Source organism: Sturnus vulgaris, chromosome 2 (genome assembly GCF_052056855.1).
Source record: "Sturnus vulgaris isolate bStuVul1 chromosome 2, bStuVul1.hap1, whole genome shotgun sequence".
In the NCBI taxonomy this organism is placed as follows: domain Eukaryota; kingdom Metazoa; phylum Chordata; class Aves; order Passeriformes; family Sturnidae; genus Sturnus; species Sturnus vulgaris.
In genome coordinates, this window is record NC_142244.1 from 31,547,632 (window position 1) to 31,562,390 (window position 14,759).

Below are 14,759 nucleotides of genomic sequence, written 5' to 3' on the forward strand. Positions count from 1 at the left end.
CTGCAGTGACTTCGGTGCCTCCCCTGCACCTCGAGTCTTCCTAGCTGCTGGTACCTGCAGAACTACCTACCCCAGGATACGCATTCTCCCAGGCAGCTAGCGACAGGACAGTCTCAAGCAGTGCCAAGGGAGGCTTAGGTTGGACATTAGGGGGAATTTCTTCGTGTAAAGGATGATCAGACATTGGAATGGACTGCCAGGGAAATGGTGGAGTCACCATCCCCAGAGCTGTTTAAGGAAAGGCTGGATGTGGCACTCAGTGCCATGGTCTAGTTGCCATGGTGGTGTTTGGTCAAAGGTTGGATTTGATGATCTCAGAGGTCTTTTTCAACCTAAGTGATTCTGTTGTACATGGCATGTCCACGTAGTCCATTCCTCCCTGTCACCCAGCACCCTGCTCCCTGCTGCAGCCTCCACCAGGAAACTCAACATCGATTTACACAGACGGGAACGGTCCGTAGGTATAAGTATACTCCAATTATGCACATGCAACTGTATCATTAATTTCCCATTAAACAAAATCACATCCCATAATGCTGCCTTATTCTCTGTTGAGCACTTTCATAACACTATTAATCTCAACAAAGAGGTGCAGTCCTGTCCATCTCTCCCAGTAAATGTGAGGGTGTCACCAACTGCACTCCTTGCCTCCCTTGTCCCACACCTGCTGGTGCACATGCACGTTTGATCCCGCCACAGCAAAACACGCTGCAACACAAGTGGAGGATTGGCTGTTTACAGACTGCAACAAGTCGTTTACAGATCCTGTAACACAAGCTGGACTTTGTCTGCTAAAGTTCACTGAAAATACATCCACGCACACAGCGGGCACGCAGGTGTTCCATAATGCCATCCCATCACCTTGGCTGTGTGCCGAAGTGGCTCTGGCTATTGGCAAGCTCTCCCTTACCTGCGCATGCTGGCTCCGACTGCCTCTCCGCACTGGCACCTCTGCTGAGATACTACCAGGCTCCACCACCACATCCGTGCACCCATCTCCATTGCATGCTCCTGCAGAGTTCCACAACGCACAACACTCATGCAGTCACTCTGCAGCATGAATTGCACCTCCCGTGCCCTTGTTCCCACCTTGCCAGAAAAGACTAGACCAATACATCCCAACAGGCCGTTGTGTTATCCATGTTCTTGCACATATAAAAATCCCACCTACCTCTCCAGCCATCAGCAGCACACACTCTATCCCTGTACATACCTTTGCCCACATACGATGATGATGCTCTCATTTATCTCATCTCCATGCAGGAAAAGTGGTAGGAAAGCAGAAGAAACGTGGTTGATGACACCACCGCCAAGCTTACATGGACCTCTGCAGGATTTCTCATTCCTCCTTTTGTGTGCTGACAGCTGTAATCCCCTCTTAACAGGAGCCAGGTGGGCAGCCACACCAAATTCCTGAGCTGAGCAGCCCAGCCCCAACCAGTGCCTACCAACTACCATGTTTGTCTCTTTCCCCCAGTGGCCTGGCCACAAGGGGAGAGGTGTGATGCAGATGCAGATGAAGATCCTGAAAAGGGAATTAGGTGCTGGGGCTCTCTCTGCAGGTCATTCTCAACGCTCCTGCCAGCACGGTTATGGCCTGAAGAAGGCTGTTTGCTACTGGTTAGGCAATGTGTGCCGCAGTGCCTCTGATGCTAAAGCTTCCCAATGAGCCACCATCTCCCTGAAATTTTTCTCTGCATGACAAATGAATACATTTTTTATCATGTGCCCAAGATTCCCCACTTCAGCTCCAACTCCTTTTTTCCTTTGTAACTTGAAGTTTCTTAGTAGAAATCTTAATTTTCCCTCAAAACAAAAACTCCATATGTGATTATGATTAAGGTGTTTTCACTGTTTGTGAGGGCCAAGTAGATGAAATGGATTTAAAAAAAAAAATTTTAAATATTTTCCTTTGATGAGGAAAGGCCATACTTCCATGAGATAGATTTCCAGTTATTTGCCTGCTTTAATCTTGGAAGTTGCCGTACCTTACTGTGGTTCAATTACTTACCAGTTTAATTGAATGTTTTGAGTTTATAGCACTTGGCTTGGAAACAATTACAAGATCTGTGTAATACAGTCTTCCCTGCTTGTGCTGATGGGTGTCAACACTGCGAACAACCCCACAGCACACTTCCCATGGGGACAATGCCTGCAACATCTTGCTTTGGTGCTGTGCCCATGTTGGGAAATCCAAACTGGCCAGAGGACCTTCCATACAGCCCTGCCCAGCTCTGCTTCCAAGAACAACCGGGTGAAATGGGCTCTGTAATCCTACAGCAACAAGCTGGGGTGACCTGTAAATAATTTCTGTAATTTTGTGCATGGTCTAAGTTACTCAGGGTTCAGATCCCTGTGTGGGACCCAGGAGAGTCCTGCCCCATCTTCTGCCACCTCGACGGCAGCTGCCCCTGTCCAGGCTTTTTATTAGGCCCACAGCCCTTTCTCACTTTCACTATTAATTTATGTTCACTTTTAAACATATTTCCCCAAGGTAACAAGAAGAATAAAGCTTTTAACATTGTTTCACCCTGGAACTCAGGGTGGTGGGCTGGAAACCTCCAACCTGTGTGCTTCAGTGCTGCCCAGTGGGGGAGGCAAGGGTGAGAAGAAGGAACTCCAGAGCATTTTGGAAAGAGGAAAGACTCTTCAGCCTAGCATGAACCATTCATATGTGGGGCACAGATAACAGACTACAGGCTTGACATGCTGGTGGTGCAGACAATGTGATATGAAAGATTGGTTTATGGTCTTTCAGGCTATTTTTTGTCAGCTCCTCTTGCGTTCCGTAACCATACAGAGGAGTTGATGGGTTTAGACGCTGGGCACTGCAATGCTGCCACTGTATTGCTTCATTTGTGTGCTGGGACACAGCCATATTTCTCACGTTCTCCTCATTTCTGCTGTTTCCTGGACTGAGGGTTGCTTCAGCCAGTCTGTAATATTTGTTCTGTCATATTACATACAACTGGTCACATGAAAAATATCTTTCCGTATCTTCATAAAACTGGCAGCCCCTGATGTATCTGTGAATGTGATGCTGTTCTGCAAAGGCTGCAGCTACATTTTACTTCTTCCTTTAACCTGGTTTAGACCGTTTGTAACTAATGTGGATGGACTTATTCCTCGTGTTTGCCGTTCAGCAGCTCTCTACCCTCTCCAGATCGTACTGATGCTTGCCATGACTGAACTAAGGTTTTACCACTTCTGCCAAGGAACCATGAAGATCCCAGGATTTCTAAGAAGCCCTGTACTTTTGCTTTTTCTTTGGTAAAGCAGAGAATTTTGTCTTAGATCATTTTTTGAGCAGAGAGGGGGTATCAAACTCTGAGATAGGAATTGTTACTTTGGAATTAGCAAGAAAATGGTTCAAACTTTCACTCAATATCTGGTTATTGTCCCAGAGTGTCTCTTCAACACCCAAGCCCCCCTGCCCCTATTTTACACTATCTTGTGAGAATCCTGTGTCCCCAGCACCAGCCAAAGTTCTGGATTCTGCAAGTCTCCCTCAACTCTACAAAGCTTTTTTCTCTGCCCAGGATACACTGCTCCACTCCCAGCTTTCTACAAAGTCCCCATGGCAAGCTAAGGAAATCGAAATGACCAAATTTCATTGTTGTTTTCTTCATCACGCACCCCCCTTCTACTTTTTTTCCTTATTTAGTTTGAGTGGGTTTTTTTTCAAAGAAAAGCATGAGCTTATTTGTTTAGCCCAATGGAAGTATATTTACTTCGGTGTCAGACGTGGTGGAAAATGATGCAGAAAAGTCTCCGCGTCATGTGGAGAAAAGAGCCCTTCCTGTCATGTCCAAGGAGCTGCTCCTGCAGCAAACAAATGCCACTGGAACAAGAGGCAGAAAGAGACTTGCACACAGAAAATTTTGGAGCATACAACCAGAATAAGGCCAAGAATCACTCACTAGACCACGTGTGCTTCTTTTTTGAGAACACTCTACTGTCAATGGAGGATCGAGCCTCTCTCTAACAGCCACCTAGGTGAGGGCTGCCCATATGCCAGCGTGACTCTGCATCTACTTCCCGTTAGGGGAAGAGCATTTCAGACTTCGCTCAGCACTCGTCATGAGCCTTGTCTCCTGTTTTGCCAGGAGAAGGAGGGGGCAGGGAGAGCGGCGTGGCCGTGCAGCCGGAGCCGCACCGTGTCAGCCAGACGTGCACAGTGCAGAAGGCAGTGCTGGCGGCACAGAACTGAGGCGGGGGAGAGATAGAGAAGATTGGGGGTTGCTCAGCCCCCTGGAAATCAGAACGGCCGATCTCTATCTCTGTGTGCTTCGCTGGTTTGTTTGCTTTAAAAAGCATCGCATACTTGGTACTGACACCTATAGCTAAGGTTGATAGATATTTTCCATCACAAGTCTGTTTTCAGTTACTCAGAACTTTGCCAGACATCAAATAGTCAGATTCGAATTTTTCATGTTTATTTTCACTTTTTTTTTCCTGAAGATGGAAGCACTTAGTAAGGCGTAAAAAACAAATGCTATTTTGCAATTATAAAAATTTGACTTTGACATCAGTCTTTTAACATAGAATTATGTATATAATGAATAACAAAAGCTGCAAGCAATACACAGAAGTTAGGAATGCTTATTAGTTACCATTTTTAGGTTCTCATTTCCCTAAAGTTCCTTAGAGATGCCCTGACCCCCTCCCCTCTTCATGAAACGAATAGTTGGATCCAGCCAGGGAAGGAGCCAGTGGTCTCAAAGGGGCTGCAACAGCAACCCCCTGGTTTGAGCTGCCTGGACTGCAGTTCTGCCATACCTATTTTTACCTCCAGTATGAAAGCTGGTGCATGCTGGCAAAACTCACTAACACCGACACACATCTCTTGAGCTCATTTAGCAGAAATACTGAAAAAACAGGCTGGGACAGAACTCTCCTTCATCTCCTGCCTCCAGCTGGATCTGGGAGAGGTGTTTCCAGCGCTGCACCCAGCAACAACTGTGCTCCAGGGCACAGTGCTAATTAGCCTGGAGGTTGCATTCCCCATTTGGCTGGGTGAGAACACTGCTGCTGAGCAGAGCTGATGGACTCGGGGTTGGCTGGAGAGGCGGACAGTCAAATCCCGATGGTGATACCTACTAAGTCACCATGGGCTCCAATCCGGGCAGGGGTTTGAAGAGCTGCCACAGCCACACATGTCTGGAGGAGGTTTTCTCTCATCTCGGGCAAGAACCAGACCAGGTACTTTGGGGCTGTGCTCCTGGTGCAGAAAGCAAGGATCACATATCAGGCTCTGCTCTGGGATGGACCTCGCAGGGACATGTCTTGCTTTGCGCCATCCTTGTGCACGTTCCTTGAACTTAGAAGTCAGAGCTTTGTGACACTTGGACTTAGACGGCAAGTTTATTCCTAAAAACGATACGCTTGGGACTAATGTGCAGGTGAGATGCTAAGCTGCTCCACAGCCCCAGTTTGAACGGCTGTGGGATTTTTCCCTACGTTGGGGTCAGAATTTGCGTGCTAGGACAAGCAGAAGCCCGCAGCCTCGCCACGCTGGGGACCCGGTCGAGGGTTCCGATGGAGCCCACGTGCAGCTGGCAGCCACGAGCCCGCTCCGGCTTGTGCCCCGTGCCCGGCGCATCCCCGCGTTCCCATCCTCCGGCCCGCGCTGCCCCGGCCGCCGGCGGGGCCCGCGCGGCCCCACCCCGCATCCCATAATAGTTCACAAAGGCGACTCCATCCCATAATAGTCACCCACGGGAAACACACCATGGCAACCACCCCCTCACCCCCGCACCATCCCATAATACCCTGCCGGCTTTATTGGTCCCGACGGAGGAGGGCAGGGGGGGCCGGGGCCGGACGGGGGCACCGCGGGATGGGGGGGTGTCCTGGCGGGCACCGCCAGGAAGCCTGGCTGGAGCTGCAGCCTCTCCCCGGCATCCCGCAACACCCCCCCTCCTTCCTGCTGCATCCCATAATACTTCCCAGGGAGGCAGCCCCGCTGTAAGGTACAGCCATCCCATAATAGTGGCCCGGTCACACCGCGCTGGGAATGGTGCCATCCCATAATACTCTCGCCCCACGCCGGCTGCGCGGGCCCTGCCATCCCATAATAGCCGCCCGCTTCCCCCCCCCCCCGCTCCTTGTGGGGCATCCTCCTCATCCCATAATACTCCCCCCGGCGGCAAGAGCGCCCGCCATCCCATAATATGCCCTGCCACCCACCTGCCCCCCTCCGGTCGCGGGAGGCCTCGCCATCCCATAATAGTCGCGGCTCGCCCTTCCCCCCGCAGAAGGGCTCGCCATCCCATAATACTCGCCGCTTGCCATCCCATAACACCGCGGCTGAGGCCTGACCCCGTGGGCCGGACCTCGCCTGCCCCGCTCGGCTCAGCTCGGCACGGCCCCCCCGCACCCCTGCACCTCCCGTCTCCTGTCTGCCCCCGCTGCCGCCACCGGGCTGCCTCGCCCCAGCCTCGCCGTTGTGCTCCTCTTTGGCTTCACCCTCACCTGGCAGCCCGGCTGCCGCCGCTGCCCCAGCTGCCACCTTGGCCACGCACCTTCCCACAGCCTTGTCCTGGGTGCCCTCAGCCCGTGCTGGGCCCCTCGCTGTGGTGCTTTCCCCACTCAGCCCTCAGCGTCCACCCCCAGCTCAGGCACTGCCTGACCACCATCGAGTCAGCAGAAAAGCACAAAGCTGGAGCGTGTCATGACACCCATGACACTGTGGGTGCCTGTCTGGTTCGGATGGAGCCCCTATTGCAGGGGCGCCTGGGGCCGTGCTGCCATGGCCTTTGTGACCACTGAGCCCTGACCTAGTTTGCCAGGTGCCGTGCTGCCGTTGGAAAGGCCTCCTGCTCCTTGCCCACAGCCACTGTGTGCCGCGTTGGGGTCGGCTTGCTATCCAATCGCATTCGTATTATCATGCGTCTGGTATGGAAGATAACTCTGCATCTTGCCATCCACTCATATTGAGCATATTTATTTTACTTCCGAAGGCAGTTTTTACCACTGTCTTTGGGTTTTACTTTCATCCCCATCCCCGCTTTTGTGCCCCAGCTGGATTTAGTGTTATGGGCTGCAAGGGAGTGTTTCTGAGCTCCGTTGTTTTCCTGGGTTCTTTCACTACCTTCCGTTAAAAGTACAGCTCAGCACTTGCAACGTTACTTCTTGTTAAAGCCAGCAAATGTGTCCTGATAGCTAAGAGAAGAATAGGAAGTGTAAGCCCCAGAAGCTGAAATAATGACGTGTAAAAGGCTGATACGCGGAAAAGAACCAAAAAACTGTAATTCCCTATACTCTGAACGGAAGCTACAAAATCTTAGACTTTGTGGATTAAAAGGTGAGCTGGGAAATAGTAATGCACGGTGACAAGAGGTTGAGGTGTTTCTTTGTTGGATGGGATGCAGTAAAGATGCCTGCACCTGTTCAGTCAGATCCTGGCAGAACGTTTAAAGGGATGAGGTTTTAGAGCAGCAGCAGCAGCAAGTACGGATGCTGCTGCAAGGAAAGGCGAGAAGTATTCTCTTTTCCCTGTGAGAAACCCACGGCTGCTGCTGCTTCTAGTGGGGAAGGCTCTCCATTGGGCCTCACCCCCATGAAAGCAGAGAAAGGGTCTGCCAGGAGCATGCCCACGGCTGTGTGCCCACCGGCAGCCCCAGCGGTGGCCACCGGCACTGGCAGCACTGGTGAGGTGTGGTCCCTTTGTCTGTTGGCTTTCCGGCAGCAAATGCAGGAGCCCCCTTTGCAATCCCTGTGTTTTACAGGGAGTCCCCCTGTGGCAGATCTGTTTTACAGGGAAAGCATCTGCAGGGGAGCATGAGGCGGTCGACAATGGAGTCTGCAAATTGCTGCCCGTTTAATTCTGCCTGTCATACGTTTTGTTTGCAGATGATCCTCTGGCATCAGTGAGAAAAAAGTGAGCAAACACAAGCAGCACTCCAGTGTTTTGGAGAGGGAGCTCTGGACTTGGAGAATGGAAGCCTGAGTCCTTCTGACAATTCTTCCCACTTGCGTTTTTTAAGGTTTCTGTGCACTTGGACACCTACTAAGTCAGTCTCCAGCCTGCCTCCTTGAGAAGATACCTGTTTTTTCCTTCTTTTACCTAGAGAGTAGCTGAAGGGCCAAGCGAGGTTGTGCCAGTTTGAGCTAAACACTAGTTTGCAATGTATGTACCATACCATATCATACCATTTGCATGTGATGTGTTTAAGGCAACTTTACATCTGTTTAGTAAAACATCAAGAATGCCTAATGCAGAGGACGAACTTAAACTGCTCCAAGTCTGGCTTTTAATGGATAAATATGTGGTTTGGGCACACACTTGCTTAGTGGAAATCCATCACAGTTTGGGTGCTCCTGTCCCCTGGCTGTTCACTACTGACCTCCTGCAGTAGATGTTGCTCCTCTCTTGGCTCTGGCAACAGAGCAGATGTGCCTGCTCAGTGCCTGCTCCAGTGGGAAGTCCTGCTTTTCATGGCTGCAGGAGGAGGGCTGAGCTAAGAGAGCTGTTCTGATTCCAGTGGCCGTGTACGGACCCTGCTAGAGCATCCCACTTGTCAGGGCCTGCCTGCCCTGCCAGCAGCCATTTCCTCCTCTCCTCCTGTTCTCCTCAGCCACCATGTCAGGTCCTGTACAGTGCAGCCTTTCTTGTCTTGCACCTCTCACAGGCAAACAAGGTGACTGCTGCAGCCAGGCTGCTGCCCCAGGGAGCAGGAGCCATATTTCTGCAGGAGTGATAGTTGCCACCCAGTGTCTGTGAGCTGCAAGCAGGCGCAGGAACGGCATTAGCGTCCTGGGCAGCGAGCCATGCCAGCCTGCAGGCTCTCAGTTTGATTGCACTCAGTGAACAGGTGCCTCATCCTTTAAGAATACACCAGATTTAATTATACCACTTCAAAATGTTCTGTCTTAGGTGAAACTTTGGACATGTCCACATTAGCTGTTTATAGAGATGTGACAAGACTGTTTTTAAATGGATTGATTTACACTGGTGACATTGCTAACAGACCAACCACGTTATGAAAAGCTCCAGTTTTTGAGTCTGACCTTCTCTCTTTCCACAGAAATATTGTAGGCTTTGTGTGTGAATTTGTTTCCAGCTATCAGGCCTCATTTGCCTCACAATTCAGACAAAGCTTCTGAGAAGCCCTGATCTATGGCAATGCAAGTCCTGTATTCCTGCCTTATTCTGAAGCTGCTAGGGGCAGCAATGTGATTGATCCCAGAGTGGCAAGTTGAAACTGCAGGTTTTTGCAAGGAGAAATTTACCAGCAGAGATGGAATTTGACTGACTGGGCATTCCCACCGTAAACAATTCAGTTGCTTGTAATTTTTATGATTGGAGCTGAAATTTTCCATTCTGGCTGTCTGCCTACATCTGATTTTTTAATAATTTTTGTTTTCTTTTTAAATATGGTTTCAGCCTGTACATTAAATCTACTCAGGGAAAAAAAAAGGCAGAGCAAAACACTTTGGTTTTGAGTGTTAAAGTGTATGTTAAAAAGAACAGTCTTTTACCCAACTGCTTTGGAGGAGGAAGCTGAAGCCTATGAAGGAGAGCTGTCCTTGCATTAGAGCTACACTACTCACTGTCCCCATAAAAATCCATGACAAATTTTGATAAATTATAAGCCTTTAAAAAATTATCCATTTCACACACGCTCTGTAGGGACATCTGAGATTTTCCCTATGTAGTTCTTCCAAGATCTGCGGTCAACACTGTCAAAGGTGGGATAAGATTGTGTGAATCCCAGCCATCTTCTGTAAGCACCCAACTGCTGGAAGCTGCTCTGGGCCATGCAGGGGGAAGGAGGAGCAGCTGAGTGAAAGGAGAACAGCAAGTCCCCTGGGGAACGGAAACATGGAGAATAGATGAGGGCCAGGAGCTTTATGATATCGTCTGTTGTGAGGATAAAGACAGAAGGAGTTACTGGAAAACAAAAGGATGGAAATGGGAGAAAAGAACCTTGCCTGGGTGAATAATGTGACTAGATGGAAAATCTAGTCACATCTAGAGTACATGCGATTATAAAAGTTAATAGTGGTTCCTGTAGTTGAAGCAGGGCCTAGAGAGAGGGAAGACTTTGAAAAAGCAAGTAGCTAGTCTTGGGAGCTATGGAGAGAGCAGCAGTGTTGGAGCCAGTGAAACGAGGAGAAAAAGAGGAGCTAAGAGTGGTAGGAGGGGTGTAACAACACTCCACTGGATGTGGAGATAGGAAAGAACAAACTGTGCTAGACTCATTAAGGAATCAAAGAGCAGGAAGAGCATTCAGAGATAACCGAGCAAGGAGACTTGAGGCAGGGGGGTGGGCAAGGAGCTGGCCAGGCAAGCACCAGTGTCCGTCTTGTTCTAGGGGCACAAGCAAACCTTTCTATTCCTGCATCTCATAATTGTTGAGTCATGATTCAGGAATCCTGGGGTTTGCAGCACTTCTGTCTTGAAATGTTAAAGGAGAGAAAGAAAAAGAATAAAAAGTAAGAAGGGATTCTACAACATCTTCTGAGCTATAATTCTCCACACGAAAAAAGCCACAAATCAGTTAGTCCTAAAAAAAGGTCTGATTCCTTCACCTTCATCATACCCTGAGACCATCTTAGGGGCAAAGGAGCATCCCTCATGGTCCCCACATCCTCATTTGCTCCTTTTCCAGACTCCTTGGTAATGTCACAGAGACTGGACCAAATGAATGAGAACTGTCTATTTTAAAGTCTGTGGCTAACAAATCCTGCTTTTTTTTTTTTTTTTTTTTTAAGAGGTTGACTAAGCAGACCTGATAGAAAGCTCTTTACATATAAAAGGAATTAGGTGCTCCCAACGTCTGTGCTCTACCTCTTCCTAATTCCTATGTGCTCTACTCACTTCCGCTTAAAGTTTCCATACCTGCCCTTCATACTTGCTTACTGCCCAGGCTGTAGGGGTTTCACCAGAGTTGCTGGTGGGCAGGAGACAGGGACACCAGATCTGGATGTGGTCCATCCAAAATTTGTTGAAGGCTGTGTGATTCTTCTCCTTTACCCATCTTTGTCAAAATCTGCAAAGCCACAGAGGGTAAAGTGGGACAGGCTGAGAGTGACTGAGCCCTATGAGGTGTGCCATTCCTAGACGTTTGTCTGTCTCTACAACAACACCTGGTATGTTTGCTGACAGATGCAGTCACCTAGACTTAAAGCAGAAACAAGAATGACATTAAGAATCTTCCCAGAGCAGCACATAGGGACAATGTCAGTTGTTGGTCTTCAAGTCTTGTGTTACCATATTTTTAAAAACAACTCTTTAGTCAACAGCCAAATATATTCCACCAGATACCCAAAACAAGGACATTGCACCTTACCAACAAAGTTTCCAGTTTACCTTCCCCTAGTTGCATGTACAGGCAAGTGGAATCTCTCTTTTTGTGATTTGACCCTTTTATGGATGCTCAAGCTTTTTTCTTCCCCTTTCTCTGTCCCCTCCCCCACCTCCTCTCCCCCTGGAGAAGTTGTGGGAGCAACAAAATATAAGAGATGCTGACTTGCCTTGACCAGTTTTCTCTTCAAAATTATACCCTGGAAATAATTCCCTAATCTATCTGATAAAGGAACTTGAGGTGAATTTGATGCAGGCTTGGTGCAGGAGTATCAACTGCACTCAGGAGCTACACGAGATCAGCAAGCTGTAAGCTCCAAATGGCTGCAGGTTCAGACATAAGCAAGACCCCATCAGCTTCCAAAAGCATCCATCACTGTGGCATGAGTCCAAGGAGATGAGACAAAAGGCCATTCTGGACATTTTCCCTGACATCCAAGCACAGAGCCTGTGCTATGAAGATCCTGTGTTCTTGGTAGGGTCACTGTGCTGTCGATTTCTCAAAATACTCCTCTGGTAAAGAGCACAAACACCTTCTCCAATAGGTCTCAGGGCCTTTCCTATTTCTTTCAGGCTTTGTTGCAGCCTGACGTCTCACAGACAGCCTTGGCAATTTGAAACATAAAGCTGGACAACTACCCTCTGCAGCACTCGGCTGCTTCCAGGAGCTAGGCATGGGGAAGAGCTGTCTGTCAGACTCTGAGATCCACACCCACCACCCTGTTCACCCTGACAGGCAGCAAAAACATTACAAAGCTCAGACAGATCAAACCATCAGCACTGAGGACGTTATTTCTCAGGATCACTAATACGACTCCTGTGCTAAACACAAGCCGGTAGCAAACACTTTTTTTATTAAATTATTTTTCATTTTCTTAAGTTGGTAAAGGCTACCCCCTATAGAGGGCTACAGAAGTCAACCCAAGGACAGAAATAAAAGTGGTGGAAAAGGCAGGCACAATTATCTTCATCCCATGTTTTGATGTCCTTGAGAAATTTTTCTCCCAGCTGAATTACATATTTGGTGCAGAGTCCCTCAGGTTTTTGCAAGAGTAGTTTGTCTTAGTACTTTCAGATTGCATGTCCAGAAAATGGCATGAGGAAGGACAGCATGGAGGGAACAGAGAGCACAGGGTCAGGTTGGAAGAAAGTGAAATAGAGAATTGTATCTATGACAGGGCCCTCCAAAGCTTCAAAAATAGCTCAAGCGATGAGCCTGACCATTTCCCTTTGAAGCACTGATGTCACCCTGCCTGTGGCAATGATCCACTTACCAGACTGACGATATATTGCTACTGGCAGTTACTCTGAAACTAAAGTCAATAAATACCATTTCTAAATTAAGTAGCCAGAGAATTTTCCTATTGCTTCTCCTATATTTAATTCTTCCTTGTCCAGTAAGTCATGGTGTTTCACCCATTGCCATAGCTTTTCCTAACCATTAGAAAGTACAAAGTGCAGAATGACAGAAGGGCCTATGCCACCTTTTGTCTGTCTTACCCTTTTACTTTCTAAATTTCTCATTCACATTGCCTCTGCCTAAGATAGCATTTTCCCCTTGATTTCAGCTGTGGGCTCTTTGACTAAGTAATAAACCTCATGTAACCACCACCAGATCCACTGATGTTTTTCTCTCACTATATTTCTTCCTGAATAATTCCCCACATCACTTCCCTCCTCTGGAGGCAGGTCCTTTTGGAGCACCAAGTGTGCTCCTTGGTGGTTCAGGTTACATTCCAGATGTGCAAATAAGGTGACCTGGTCAAGAAGACAACCTCCAGTTCTCAGGCCAACAACAAATGCCTTGCCAGCCTTTGCAACATGACCCCAAACAAGCTGGCTTGTGGCAGTGCAGGTCTTTTCCCTGCCTACAAATTCTCACCAATACTTTTGGTAAATGCTAATGAGGCATAGTTACTGCAAAATATCTCCCACGTTTCCCAGTTGCAGGTCTCCCATAGCAGGTGTGTCAGCTCCCAGCTCTGTATGCTGGGCACACAGTGATGTTTTCACCCGCTGTACCATAAGAACTGCTGTCCCTCAGCTGTAGCAGCATGTTTTCCCAGCACTTCTCTTTTTTTTTCTTTTTTTTTTTTTACCTCCCTGTCCCCTCTGAATAGGCTGTAACTGGGGACTTAAGCATGCTGAAATTATGCAAATCGTCCCACCGGGTTTTTTGTAATGCTAATTGTATCAAATGCATGCTCATCAATGAGAATGTCTAATTCCCCTTGCTCATTATCTAGATGTCACACATCTGAAAAAATTAATCTCCTCATAACACAGTGTTTGTGAGCCCCTTGCCACCACCTTCACACCTCCTGCCTCCTCCCCAGGACCCCCAGGTGGTAGTGGGCGTGAGCACATGAACCAAATTGTCCCCCAAAACCACCACTCCTTTGCTCCTTCCTATAGAGGAAGGAAGTCTTATCATGAGGTTTTGGTGTTTGATTCACAGAATTGCTTAGGTCTTGTATTTGTGACTTAAATCAACAGGAGTGACACGATGGATATGTGCTATATCTATATGGCACCCCAGAAAGTGCATCCAAAGTAGTACAGAACATACATCTTAGCTACTAAGTTTCCTGCCTATAAAACAGCAATAATACCTTATCAGCTTATGGACCTCCTGAGAATGATGTTAATTCAAATTTATGAAGCCATTGGATGCAGGAATAGTAAATACTACAGAAAAGCGGGAGAAGATCAGGAACACTGTTTGCAGAATGGAGTACACGTGTCTAGTAGATAGCTGATGGATTTGTATACAGCATAGAAAAAAACCAAAAAAGCAAAACGCCACTTATTTTTCTCTCTGTGACTGATGTTCTTCCTACATGGGTGAACAAAGAAGGGGCTTCGAGGGGAAAACAATCTGTCATTGCGTAAGGAAGGACAACCACGGCACCTGTGCACAAGGAGTCCACGAGGAGAAACGTAAGTCTGGCATTTCTCGACTCAAAGCTCAGGGCTTTGACACCTTCTGTGGGGATGTGCTTTTATTTATCGAAGATATCCCTGAATGTGTGAGTTCAACGTTTGCCAGGTTCTGATCAGGTAAAACCCTCAGGAAGACCCTGACCCGTGCCACGGGCTAAATTTCTTCCAGATGCTTTTGCCATTCTATTCTTTTCACCTTACCGGGATGTTACTATCCGGACAACAAAATTAACTTATTTTCTCCCCTTGCTGCCAGTGAAGAAACACTCACACCTTTACTTTCTTCAGTTTTACAGCTTCTTGCCTTTATTAACATATTTTTTTCTTTATAAATTGCTTTTCTTCCAAAAGCTGAGAGGAGCTGCTTTGCCCCGGTGCATCTCGACGGGGGCCGGTGCTGAGGGAGCGGACGCCCCTCAGAAGCGCCGGGGTCCGTGCGCCCGGAGCCCCTCCAGGGTGCCGCCGCTCCGGTCCGAGGCGCCGCCGGGGGCCGCTGTTGGCCGCG

General features: G+C 48.3%; 1 long non-coding RNA gene across 3 annotated transcripts; it reads right to left on the reverse strand.

Moving 5' to 3' along the window:
• Positions 1-4,414: 4,414 nt before the first annotated feature.
• Positions 4,415-6,325, reverse strand: LOC148224701 (uncharacterized). 3 transcript variants are annotated; one of them, XR_015801913.1, is made up of 2 exons: positions 6,190-6,325; positions 4,415-5,221 (listed from the first exon to the last, which is right to left on the reverse strand). It is a non-coding gene; the product is annotated as an uncharacterized LOC148224701 (long non-coding RNA). The 3 variants fall into 3 exon arrangements; XR_015801912.1 differs by having other exon boundaries at positions 4,415-5,320; positions 6,190-6,258; XR_015801914.1 differs by lacking the exon at positions 6,190-6,325 and adding an exon at positions 5,772-6,144.
• Between the last annotated feature and the right edge of the window lie 8,434 nt (positions 6,326-14,759).